Source organism: Hemiscyllium ocellatum, chromosome 7 (assembly GCF_020745735.1).
Source record: "Hemiscyllium ocellatum isolate sHemOce1 chromosome 7, sHemOce1.pat.X.cur, whole genome shotgun sequence".
Classification (NCBI taxonomy): Eukaryota; Metazoa; Chordata; class Chondrichthyes; order Orectolobiformes; family Hemiscylliidae; genus Hemiscyllium; species Hemiscyllium ocellatum.
In genome coordinates, this window is record NC_083407.1 from 71935024 (window position 1) to 71948698 (window position 13675).

At 42.5% G+C, this 13675-nt stretch overlaps 1 long non-coding RNA gene across 3 annotated transcripts in view; it reads right to left on the reverse strand.

Moving 5' to 3' along the window:
- The window catches only part of LOC132817138 (uncharacterized), a 57889-nt gene that overhangs the window by 43494 nt on the left and 720 nt on the right, over positions 1-13675 (reverse strand). The window lies entirely within an intron of this gene.

A 13675-nucleotide genomic window follows, 5' to 3' on the forward strand; every position in this document is an offset into this window, starting at 1 on the left:
GTAGTCTGCCAGTAGGGCAGCACAGTGGCTCAGTTGTTCGCATTGCTGCTACACAGCACCAAGGACCCACCCTGGGGCAACTGTCTTTGTGGAGTTTGCACGTTCTCCCCGTCTGCATGGATTTCTTCCGGATTCCTCACACAGTCCAAAGATCTGCAGGTTAGATGGATTGGCAATGTTAAATTGCCGACAGTTTCCAGGGATATTTAGGTTAGGTAGATTAGCCACGGGAAACATGCAGGTAAACAGGGGTAGGGTGGGTGGGGGGGGGGGGGGGGCGGGTCTGGGTAGGATGCTGTTCGGAGAGTCAGTGGACTCAGCGGGCCAAATGGTCTGGTTCCACACAGTAGGAATTCTACATGATTCTAAAGGAATAATTTTAAGATTTCAGGGTTGACATGACAGTGTGGGTAGGGGGATTAAATTGTTAAAATGCAAACTGCCCACTCCAGTCCCACATGAACTGACCTACTTCTGCTTTAACTGGAACGGGTTTGGGTATGGATGAAAAATGCACTTGACAGGAGGTTGCTGGTTATCATATTTAAATAGAGTACATGCCTCATATTTTAACAATAATTTAACAACTGGAGGCCACATTTTCCAGGGCGTGAGAAATCAGGTAGTTGAAGAAATAATGGTAAGAGCTGCCCACTGCAGATGCATATTTACTTCAGCACTGCTTGTGGCAAGAAACAGGAGTGATTCCTCTGGCTTCTTAAGCCATTGGTTATAAAATGGAGTAGTATCAAGTGAAGGTATTTAAAAGAAGAATTAAGCAAGCCCATTCATCTAGCTGTCTGTAAGTAAATATCTGCATTCTTAAAAAACTAATTATTGAAACACACTGAACATGCAGAACATTTGTATAACACTCATATTATGACAGACATAAAACTTATAGAATCCTTAATGTGAAAGCAGGCCATTTGCCCATCAAGTCCACATTGATCCTCTAAAGAGCATCTCACCCAGACCACTTGCCTGCCTTATCCCTGCAACCCTGCAATTCCCTTGGCTAACCCACCTAGCCTGTACACACCTTGACACTGTGCACAATTTAGCATGGTCAATTCTAACACCTTTGGACTGTGGGAGGAAACCCACAGAGACATGGGGAGAATGTGCAAACTCCACAAAAATAGTTGCCTGAGGGTGGAATCAAACCAGGGTCCCTGGCACTGTGAGGCAGCAGTGCTAACCACTGTTTCAGAAACACTGCCTGAAGCAATCTGCTGTGGTCTGCTTCACTTGCTGCGATTTTTAGAATCTCCCAGCCTGCAAGCTCTTCACTCATTCTTCCAACATTGGAATGTGGACTCTCTCCTACTGTTCCTCCTCTTCACAAGATCATTATTAAGCACACCTTCCGATCTTTAATTGCTGAGGACAATCTATAACTCCTACCTCATCATGCAGATTTTCTTAACAGCCAATCAGCTCCTCATGACTGATGTGATCATGACTGAGATAGGTGTCGAAGCATGGCAAGCCCGAAGGACAATATTATGGTTACAGGACTTTTGAGGACTCATCTACTGAGGTAGGATAGGCTGAGTTTAGAAACAGGAGAGTTTACCCTATTGGGAGTTTTCTTTCGGCCTCCAAATAATTCCAGAGATATAGAGGATAGGATAGCAAAGATGATCCCTGATAGGAGCGAGAGTGACAGGGTAGTTGTTATGACAGACTTTAACTTTCCTAATATTGACTGGGAATACCATAGTTCAAATACTTTAGATGGGTCAGTTTTGTCCAATGTGTGCAGGAGGGTTTCCTGTCACAGCAAGGGGCAAGGCCACATTAGATTTGGTACTGGGTAATGAACCTGGCCAGGTGTTAGATTTGGAGGTAGGTGAGCACTTTGGTGTTAGTGACCGCAATTCGGTTATGTTTATTTCAGTGATGGAAAGGGACAGGTATTTACCACAGGCCAAGAGTTACAGTTGGGGGAAAAGCAATTATGGTGCAATGTAGCAAGATTTAGAATGCTGAGGATGGGGAAGGAAACTGCAGGGGATGGACACAATTGAAACGTGGAGCTTGTTCAAGGACCAGCTACTGTGGGTCCTTGATAAATATGCACGGATCAGACAGGAAGGAAGTTGTCAAGCGTGGGAGCTGTGGTTTACAAAGAAATTGAATCACTTGTCAAGAGGAAGAAGAAAGCTTACATTAGGATGAGATGCGATGGCTCAGTTATGGCACTTGAGAATTACAAATTAGCCAGGAAAGCCCTAAAGAGAAAGCTAAGAAGAGCCAGGAGGGGACATAACAAGTCGTTGGCAGATAGGATAAAGGAAAACCCTAAGGCTTTCCATAGGTATATCAGGAATAAAAGAATAACTAGAGTAAGATTAGGGTCAATTAAGCATAGTAGTGCGAAGTTGTGTGTGCAGTTCGAGAAGACAAGCAAAGTGCTAAATGAATACTTTCGTTAGTATTCACACTAGAAAAAGACAATGTGGTCAAGGAGAATGCTGATATACAGGCTACTAGACTAGATGGGATTGAGGTGGACAAGGAGGAGATGTTAGCAATTTTGGAAAGTAAAAATACACAAGTTTCCTGGGCCAGATGAGATTTTTATACTAGGATTCTCTGGGAAGCCAGGGAAATTGCTGAGCCTTTGGCTTTGATCTTTATATCGTCATTGTCGACAGGATTAGTGTCAGAAGACTGGAGGATAGCAACTGTTGTTCACGAAGAGGAGTAGAGACAACCCTGGGAATTATAGACCTCTGAGCCTTACTTCAGTTGTGGGTAAAGTGTTGGAAAGGGTTATAAGAGATAGGATTTATAATCATCTAGAAAGAAGTTGATTAGGGATAGTCAACAGTTTTGTGAAGGGTAGGTTGTGCCTCACAAACCTTATTGAGTTCTTTGAGAAGGTGGCCAAACAGGTGGATGAGGGTAAAGCAGTTGATGTGATGTGTATGGATTTCAGTAGACATTTGATGAAGTTCACCAAAGTAGGCTATTGCACAAAATACAGAGGCAAGGAATTGAGGATGATTTCGTGGTTTGGATCTGAAACTGGCTAGCTGAAAGACAACAGAGGCTGGTGGTTGATGGGAAATATTCATCCTGAATTGGTTGAATTGAATTTATTGTCACGTGTACCAAGGCAGTGAAAACCCTGGAGTTCAGTTACTAGTGGAGTACCGCAAGGATCTGTTTTGGGTCCTCTATTGTTTGTCATTTTTAAAAATGATCTAGTTGAGGGCACAGAAGGATGGATTAGTAAATTTGCTGATGACACTAAGGTCAGTAGAGTTAGAGATAGTGATGAAGGATGTTGTAGGTTATAGAGAGACATAGATAAGCTGCAGAGCTGGGCTGAGAGGTGGCAAATGGAGTTTAATGCAGCACAATGTGAGATGATTCACTTTGGGAGGAGTAATAGGAATGCAGAGTACTGGGCTAATGATAAGATTCTTGGTAGTGTAGATGAACAGAGAGATCTCGGTGTCCAGGTACATAAATCCTTGAACGTTGCCACCCAGGTTGATAGAGTTGTATAAAAAGCACATGGTGTGCTCCCTTTTATTGGTAGAGGGATTGAGTTTCGGAACCATGGGATCATGCTACAGCTGTACAAAATTCTGGTGCGGCCACATTTGGAGTATTGCATAAAGTTCTGATCACCGTATTATAGGATGGATGTGGAAGCTATTGAAAAGGTTCAGAGATTTACTAGGATGTTGCCTGGTATGGAGGGAAGGTCTTATGAGGAAAGGCTGACGGACTTGAGACTGTTTTCTTTGGAGGGAAGAAGATTGAGAGGTGACTTTATTGAGACATGTAAGATTATCAGAGGGTTAGATAAGTTGGACAGTGAGAGCCTTTTTCCTCGGATGGCGATGGCTTGCACGAGGGGACATAGCTTTAAATTGAGAGGTGATGGATACAGGACAGATGTCAGAGGTAGTTTCTTTACTCAGAGAGTAGAAGGGGTGTGGAACACACTGCCTGCAACAGTAGTACATTTGTCAACTTTAAGAGCATTTAACTGGTCATTGGAAAGGCAAATGAATGAGAATGGAATAGTGTAGGTTAAATGGGCTTCAAATTGATTCTATAGATTGGCGCAACATCGATAGCCAAAGGGTCTGTCCTGCGCTGTAATGTTCTATGTAACCTAAATCCAAATCCAAATGGTTTTAGAATTGAGATTTTTTTCTTTGTTTCTGTCTCCATTGTACCATGACATTATAGAAACCATAATAGCTCCCCTTGCCATAAAGATCCTGGAAGTCACCTATTTTATTGCTGGCTTTGGAGAACCCATCTTTCCCATTACCAATTAGTCTTGCATTTTTTTAGTATTTAATTCCTTTTGTGGCCAGATCTTTACTTGCCAAGCTTTTATTTGCTGGATCAGTATTTGCATGTGAACAGTATCTGCTTTACATCAGACTACTACCCTCATCAGTCTTTATTTTTCTGTTCCAAAGTCTGCATCGTTTCTCTCATTGTATGATGATGTGGTTCAGCAGGTCTGACAGCATCTACGGAGAAAGAAGCAAAGTTAACATTTTGAATCCAGGTTCTCAAGAAGGGTGACTGGATTCGAAATATGAACTCTGCTTCTTGCGCCACAGATACAGTTAGAATTGCTGAGTTTCTTCAGAAATGGCTACTTCTGTTTGTTTCATATCTCCAGAATCTGCAGTTCTTTGTTGAATTTTATATTGTTGTGATAAAGTGGTGTTTCTCTCAATGACCCTCTCCGCTGCTTCTGTCCTGATCCTTTACCCAGGTGTCAAGGACTAAACATGTCTGAACACACAGCATCTTCTTTTTGTCCTTCTTTGTGTGACCATAATTTGCCATATCGCCTTTCAAAATTGTTCTCAATGCATGGGGTTATCATCTGCTGGATTATATCTTCCAGCAAGTACTGCTATATGAATAAGTTGCAAAATGAGTCAGTTGCTCAGTCTTTCTTTTCTTCAACAACTTAATTTTCTATTAATTTCCCATTTATATGTAATCCTTTGGGTAATTCACAGATTCACAACAATCATACATAAACATGATTGCCTAGGACATGATCCTATCACTTTTTTCCCAAAAATGGTACTTTAAAACTGTTAGGAATATGAGTACACTGTAACCAATGGCAAATAAAATACTGAATTTAGAACAGAAGTCAACTTTTCTCCAAAGATCAGATGGCACTTGAAGTGGAAAATTGCAGAAAGTGCAATGGAGTTCAAATTTTCCCCCGTACACTAAGGTTCACTCTTGTGGTGCCCCTATATATTTCAGTACTCTTTATATTTGTGTGTATATTCACAGTCCTGTACACAGCCAAAAGTGTTCCACAGTTTCCATCCCCACTGTGCACTGCAGCTGAAAAGCTTATAACAGCCACATTTCTTCACTTCACCATTGCAGGGCTGCAGGCTTTCGTGTGTTTCTCAGCACCTAGTCCTGAATCATCAAATTTATCAGTTTGCAACAGTCAGTTGAGGACAAATCTTTGCAAAGAACGACCATCATGCTTTGTGCAGACCAAGGAATGTCTTTCACCTAACTGATAAACTAGATACTACTGTTACTCGTGTGCAAGTGTAGCTTTGCACTATTCTTTGGTAGTTACCTCCTACGTGAAGTACAGCAAATGTGACTGTCTAATTTTGCAGAGTCATACTTTTTTTTAGTGATTGTAACAAGCTCAGTCAGGTGCATATCATAATAAGTGCCCAGATTGGGGCTGTTAACCAGGTCCAACCTGGGAGCCCTGGCTTTTAGAAATAAACAGGTGAGTCAAAGATTCTGTTCACTCGCAGAGCTGCTCTCATGAAGCCAGATCAGGGTCAAGGACTGTGTGTGTAGATAAAGGATGCAAAGGTGACTGTGTAGTTATTTAAGCGGTGATGAGAGAAGATAATTTTGAAAGAAATTTGCTCACAACAGTCAACTTTGAGTTGAGGTAAGCATTTCTGGCATTGTGCGTTTATTTGGGAAATTTGACTCATTTGCTCCTGCTGAAGACTGGGCCCAGTATGGTGAAAGAATGCCTTATTTTTGCCAGGCAAATGAAGGGCAGATGAAAAGCAACGAATAATTCTCCTGACAGCTTTTGGACCTATTAGGAGCTAACTTTCCTGGGGCATCAGATATTAAAACCTTTAAGGGTTGACGTGGTTAGTTAAGGAATATTCCAACCCCACGCCCTCTTCAATTCTGAGACACTATTGGTTTTACTTAACAGTTCGAGAATCAGGGGAATCTGTGTCAGGATTTTTGACGAGATTAAAATGTTTGGCAGAGACATGTGACTTTGGTTTAACCCTTAATGAGATGCTGAAAGACTGTTTGGTACATGGGATTAATGACGCAATCATGCAAAAGCACATACTGGCTGCAACCCATTTGGACTTCAAGCAAACACTATAACTGGCTTTGTCATTAAAAGTGTGGCAAGTGGAACTTAGAAGTTATAGAGTATGCTGAAGGAAGTGGACTTGCTCGTCAGGCCAAATGAGCTTGGGGGTCACCACTTGAGTGAATGCCCCACTCAGGAAATATCCTGATCAGAGGGAGTCTAGGCAAGTCCACATTAAAACCCCCAATACAAAGCCAAGCCTTGACTAAATGATTAACAATTTCTTCAGGATCGGGGCTGGTAAGCCATTGTACTTATTGCCGGTATGGACTCGATAGCGAGAGAATCCCACAAGGTTTCTGAACTGAGTAGGAGAACTCATAGGCCAATATGCAGGACAAAGCACACCTTGGAAAGCCCAGCTACATCTGGCTTGGAACAGTTACATTATTTAACAACTAAATCAGAACCAATTAAAAATAAATGTCTGGTTAAATGGTCACCCAGTTGTAAGGGAGGTTGATAGCAGCATAGTTGTGTCAGTGATTGCAGAGCCAGTCTTCAACAAAATTTGCTCTGGACTCCAACCCTTAACTTTGTGTAAGAAATTGGCTAGACTGAGAACCTACACCAGAGAACCTTTACAGATTAAAGAAACAACTTCAGTTCTGATCTTGTATGAGAAGCGGTTGGTTCAGTTACTACTGCTTTTGCTAAAAGGCTTAGGCCCAAGCCTGATGGGCAAAATTATTTGTTTGAGAAAGATTTACCTGGATTTTTATTAAAAAATAACTGCCTGAATGAAATCCTAATTAAACACCTGGAAGGCCTCATGACCATCAAAGGAGCCAAGGCCACCTTGCATATTGACCAGAAAGCAATTCTGCAAGGCCTGCCCAGAGCCATTTGCCTTACATGCAAAAGTGGAGGCTGGAAAGCAAAGAAATAATCAAACTAGTACAGTTTATGGAATGGGCAGTACTGGTCCCATTGATTTGTGCAGCCTGATGGGCCAATTCACTTCTGTGGGGATTTTAAACAAACTGTAAACTGCTTCTTGCAGTGGCCAATACCCAATCCCTCACATGAAGGATCTTTCTGTAATTCAGGCAGGGAAGAGCAAGGGAGAGGGGCTCCTTCATGAAGCTGGATATGAGCCATCTGTACCTGCAACTGGGATTACATGAGTATTCCCAGAAATATGATACAATTAATACCCATAATGGTTTGTACCCTTATGAGACCGCCATTTGGGGAATCAACAGCCTGTTCTTCAGTGGACACTGTAGAACATTTAGAGTCATAGAGATGTACAGCATGGAAACACACCCTTCGGTCCAACCCATCCATGCCAACCAGATATCCCAACCCAATCTAGTCCCACCTGCCAACACCTGGCCCATATCTCTCCAAACCCTTCCTATTCACATACCCATCCAAATGCCTCTTAAATGTTGCAATTGTACAAGCCTCCACCACTTCCTTTGGTAGCTCACTCCATACACGTACCACCCTTTGTGTGAAAACGTTGCCCCTTAGGTTTCTTTTATGTCTTTTCTCTCTCACCCTAAACCTATGCCCTCTAGTTCTGAACTCCCCAATTCCAGGGAAAGGACTTTGTCTATTTACCCTATCCATGCACCTCAATTTTGTAAACCTCTACAAGGTCACCTATCAGCCTCCTGTGATTCTTCCCCTCCATCTAGTATTGAAGAAACCTTGGAGTATGAGACGAACATGACAGATGTTGCAGCTTTGATGCCTTTACCGCCGAATTAAAAAGAGGAATTTCTTCTGAGACACTTCAAGCACAAGAAACGGGTTACAGTCTGGTGCATGCTGTCCATATCTGAGGCAGAGTTGGAGGAAACGGACTCTGCTCAAAAACGTCCAAGGAAAGGCTTGAAGACAAAGAACTGGCCTATGTCTGAGACGTGGAGCGGGAGGGCTGTCGTGATGGTAACAATGTCAACCAGGTGTATCTCATGAGTTCCCCAATGTGGGGCTGTTAATCTGGTCCAACCAGGGAGCCCTGATTGACAGATAAAAACAAGAGTGGTGTGGTGGAAATTTGAATAAAGATTCCTGCACCTTGTGTCTTTCACTGTGTCTCACACCTGCACACACATAACATGGGTGCTGGGGGAAAATATAAGCACTACTGCAGTAGGCAGTAGTGTGGAAAAAGAAAAAAGAGAAACAGGGAAAAAAAAACAAACGGGATGTCTTTTACTGTGTCTCACACCTGCACGCACATGGGTAAAAAGAAAGAAAAAGGAAAAAAATATTTTTTAAATAAACAAGAGTGGTGTGGTGGAAATTTGAATAAAGATTCATGCAACTTGTGTCTTTCATTGTGTCTCACACCTGCATACACACAACATGGGTGCTGGGGAAAAAAATAAGTACTACCGCAGTTAGGTGGGAGTGTGGGGGGGGGGGTTAAAAAAAACAGGAGTGTCAGACTTTTAAAAAAAAAGAACAGGATTGTCACACATCCTGTTCACTCTGGGAGCTGGCTCTAGGGATCAGTGTTGAAGAAAAAAAACAAGAGTGGTGTGGTGGAAATTTGAATAAAGATTCATGCACCTTGTGTCTTTCACTGTGTCTCACACCTGTACACACACAACATGAGTGCTGGGAAAAAAATAAGCACTACTGCAGTTAGGTGGTAGTGTGAGTAAAAAAAAGAAAAAAGTGAGTGTCAGACATTCTGTTTAAAAGAAAAAGAAAAAATGAAAAAAGATAAACAGTAGTAAGGCAGGTAGGCCGTCCTCAGCGATGTCGCCCTGGGCAGATACCAGGGCAGGCTGTCCTAGAGGTGGCCAGAAGGTTCTGAGGGTGATTAGGGAAGCCAAAATGTGGGTGGGCCGTCCTGACCACTGTCACCGGGGCGGGCTGTCCTAGAGGTGGTCAAAAGGTGTGTCAGGACAGACCGAGAACTGGAAGGGGCATGGGGTGGACTGAGAGCCGGAAGGTGCGTAGGGGCGGGCTGCTTTAGAGTGGATGGAAGGCGGGGGGGGGGGGGGGGGGGGGCTTGCTAGGGTTCTGTGGGTGTCTGTATTGTATCCACTGTTTTTTATGTAATTGGACTGCCTTGTATGTACAAATGTCATTATTACTGTTTTGTAATGATTGAAACGAGAATTTGAGGTTTGTCCTCATTTTCCTGAAAACTGGTTGAATGGTAGGGTTTGGGGCCTGGCTTTGCCATTCCTCTCCTTTGTAAAATTGCTGTTTCTCTGTATACAATTGTTAATGTTAATTGTTTTGTAAACGGTGTGTTGTTTAATAAAATATTCTAACCAGGAAAAAAAAATAAACAGGAGTGTAGTTTTACCCCTTTTAGGGACCTAAAACAGCAGGCCCTGTATTGATGCTGCTGCACACCGTCCACCTCTTCTCCCTTATCCTCTGTCCAGACACGCCTTGGCAGGAGTCCTCCCCATTTCTCTCAGGGATCTGGGGTGGAGGGTGCTGCACACGGTGGTCCCCTGCATCTGCAGATTGCGATAATTCATAGACTCCCAGCCCAACTGCTTGTTCTGTGAACCATATTGGGTGTGTGCGCTTGCACTCCCTTTTTGATTTTCTAAAAAACCTTCTTGCTTTTGGTTGCACTTCAGTTCCACGCTCCTGATGTTCGGGCACTTGGTATGGAGGGGCGAGGGCAGGCCTGATCACCTCCTCGTGGGTCTGCTCCTGGGCATGACCAAACTGGCCATAAACAGGTCCAGGCAGTGGGCCATGGAGGGGGTTGTTAGGGCCGACTGCATGCCCCTTTTCCGTAGTTTACGTTAGAGCCCATGTGTCTCTGGAGAAGGAGCACGCAGTGTCCACCAACACCTTTGAACTTTCAGGGAAAAGTGGGTGCCACAGGGAGTATTATTTCCCTGCACAATTCTATTTTGATTTAATCCCTGCCCTTCCCTTCACTGTTTGATCACACAACATTACCCTGTGACATGAAGGGCACTGCTTATCACTGGCCACTTTTCTTATCTTCCTGGTGGTGGAAATTGAATAAAGTTTTGTACACCTGTTGTCTTTCACTGTGTCTCACACCTGCGCACACGAAAAAAGAAAAAAAACTAAAATAAACAGGAGTGTCAAAGCTTCTGTTCACTGTGAGAGCTGGCTCTGAGGAAGCTTGAGCAGTAACAAGTATTATGCAAGTAGTTGTGGTTCTGTTCGCTGAGCTGGAAGTATACTGGAAGAAACATCCAAGAAGCGCTTCGCAGGAGGCTCCAGAGCACTGATGATGTCGCCTAGCCAGGGGATGAAACGTTTGCAACAAAAACTTCCAGCTCGGCGAACAGAACCACAACAACGAGCACCCGAGCTACAAATCTTCGCACAAACCTTATGCAAGTATAAATAAATGGGTGATTTGGTATTGGGATACAGGCTGCTGTGGAGCTATTTCATGTTTGAAACCAAATTAACCTCTTTAGCAAAAAAGTAATTTGTTTATCTCTCACTTTATCTCTCCTCAAAATTCTGCAAACCATTAATACAGATATTAAGGAAGGGAAGAGAAAATGTCACGTTATACCAGAGTTTACCTGAGCTATTTTCTGTTCACAATTCAACTGCAACAAAGACAATGCCCTACTGACAACCAGCCCATTTTTGGTCGTGAAAACAATTTTTTTTTTGTGAAAAGCTATCTCCACTAAATAACATTTTTTTGGAAACATTTCTGATTAGGCTCTCAACTGGAAGTTAGAGTTGAAAAAAGTGTGGTGCTGAGAAAGCACAGCAGGTCATGCAGCTTCTGAGGAATATGAGAGTTGAGGGCCCAGCATTTGCAGTCCTCTTTTTCCCTCTCAACTGGAATTTGGTAATGTTATGTGGCTTCTATGGACATAAATATACATGATAGTTAATGGTCAGAGTTGTTTTTGTATATAATCATAGAGATATACAGCACAAAAACACACCCTTCGGTCCAACTCATCCAGGCCGACCAGATATCCTATATAAATCTAGTCCCATTTGCTAGCATTTGGCCTGTATCCCTGTAAACCCTTGCTATTCATATAACCATGCATGTTTCTAATTATACCAGTCTCCTCCACTTCGTCTGGCAGCTCATTCCATACAAGCACCACCCTTTGCATGAAAAAGCTGACCCATAGGACCTTTTAAAAATCTTTCCTCTCTCAACTTAAACCTATGCCCTTGAATTCTGGACTCCCCCTATCCAGAGAATACACTTTGTCTATTTACCCGACCAATGCCCCTCATGATTTTATAAACATCTACATGGTAACCCCTCAGCCTCTGAGGCTCCAGGGAAAGTAGCCCCAGCCTATTCAGCCTCTCTCCATAAGCTCAAACCCTCCAACCCTGGCAACATCCTTGTAAATCCTTTCTGAAACCTTTCAAATTTCACAACTTCCTCCTGGTAGCAGGGAGACCAGAAGTGCACACAATTCTCCAAACATTCAAAACCTGAAATCCAAAAATGACTTGGACAATGAAAATGAAAGTACATAAAATGAATAAATATATATACCACTGATAATGAAATTTATATTATGGTAGCAAACTGAGAAAGATGTAGATAAAGTATTTCATTATTAAGAGAAAAGATAAAGTATATGATTATTCATAGAAAAGATAAAGTACATGATTAGTGTTTAAAGTCTGGTTGAAGATTTGTAGCTAGACTACTGTGACCCTTAGGACTCATAACAGCACACAAGCCAACTTCCACACTCAGACAACAACTCACTAGAACAAAGGACCCAATAGCCAGCACAAGCCAAACTAACGTAGTTTACAAAATACCAAGCAAGGACTGCACAAAACACTATATAGGACAAACAGGAAGACAGCTAACAATCCGCATCCACGAACATCAGCTAGCCACAAAACGACACGACCAGCTATCCCTAGTAGCCATACACTCAGACAACCAGGAACATGAATTTGACTGGGAAAACACTACCATAATAGGACAAGCCAGACAGAGAACAGCCAGGGAATTCCTAGAGGCATGGCATTCATCCACAAACTCCATTAACAGACACATGGACCTGGACCCCATATACAAACCACTACAGCTGAAACTGACACCCGGAAGCGGCAAGAACATGCATCAACAGACACATCGACCTGGACCCCACATACAAACTACTACAGCTGAAACTGACACCCGGAAGCGGCAAGAACAAACCACTACAAATACCGGAAGAAACATCAAAGCAGCGCTTCACAGGAGGCTCCAATAGCACTGATGATGTTCCCTAGCCAGGGAACAAAACGTTTGCAGCAAAAACTTCCAGCTCGGCGAACAGAACCACAACAGTACATGATTAGTAACAGAAAAGCAGATGTTCATATTGTAATGTTAAAAGATTAAGTTGTACTATCTCTCTGGACATTAATATAATGTTAAAGGGTTAAACTTTACTGTCTTTCTCCAAGAAGCTATTCTACTGCTGTTATCAAATTAAACTCTCATTCAGTCCCTTCTATTCAGAAATGCTTTCATAACCATCCACAGCCAGACAAATTCTATTGGGTGATCATCCCCTGATACTGAAGTGTATCACACCCACATTGTCTTGGGGAATCACGGAGTCAGGAAATTGTTTGCATAATGATTCCCCAGAATTATTTACATTATCTCAGTGAATGACCTCACCTGGGGTAACATGTGGTTATGGGGCAGGGAATGGCTGGAGTATCTGTGAGAATTACCAACTGACCCGTATAAAGGGGATGTGTTTTCTTTGTTCAGGGCCTCTTTTGATTAGATTTCTCACGCATGCAAAGAGTGTCAAAGGGGATCACCTAGCTTGTACAGGCTTTAATAAACAAACTTTAACTGTTTGTAGAAGGTGGTGCGTGCAAATCGCATCACGTGTGTGAAACCTCAGGAAAAGACCTTAACAGCGTGTAAAAGTCACTGTCAATACTTATTAAATTGTACAAACGTAACAAACTTTGTCATGAGGGCATCAGGGGTGTATCTTTTCCAGGGCACTGAGCAAACACTTTTTGTTACTGAAATCATAGACAACAAAACAAAACGATATACCAGGTCCACCAATTCCTTTCAAGGGCCCTGGGTATGTCTATGCTGTGCATCACAAATAGATAGTGGAAGGCATAACTGAACCAAAAATGCAAAGCCATGTATTTCAAGATACTTTGTAATATTCTGGCTGATGGTTACCTCTCAATCACTTTATCAATGAAATGACTGATCATCTGTTCATTTATCCTGTCGCTGTTTGTGGGATATTTTTCCTTGCATCGTAACACTACAATACTTGAGGAGTACTTGGTTGGGTTTTTTTTAAGATTAGATTACCTACAGTGTGG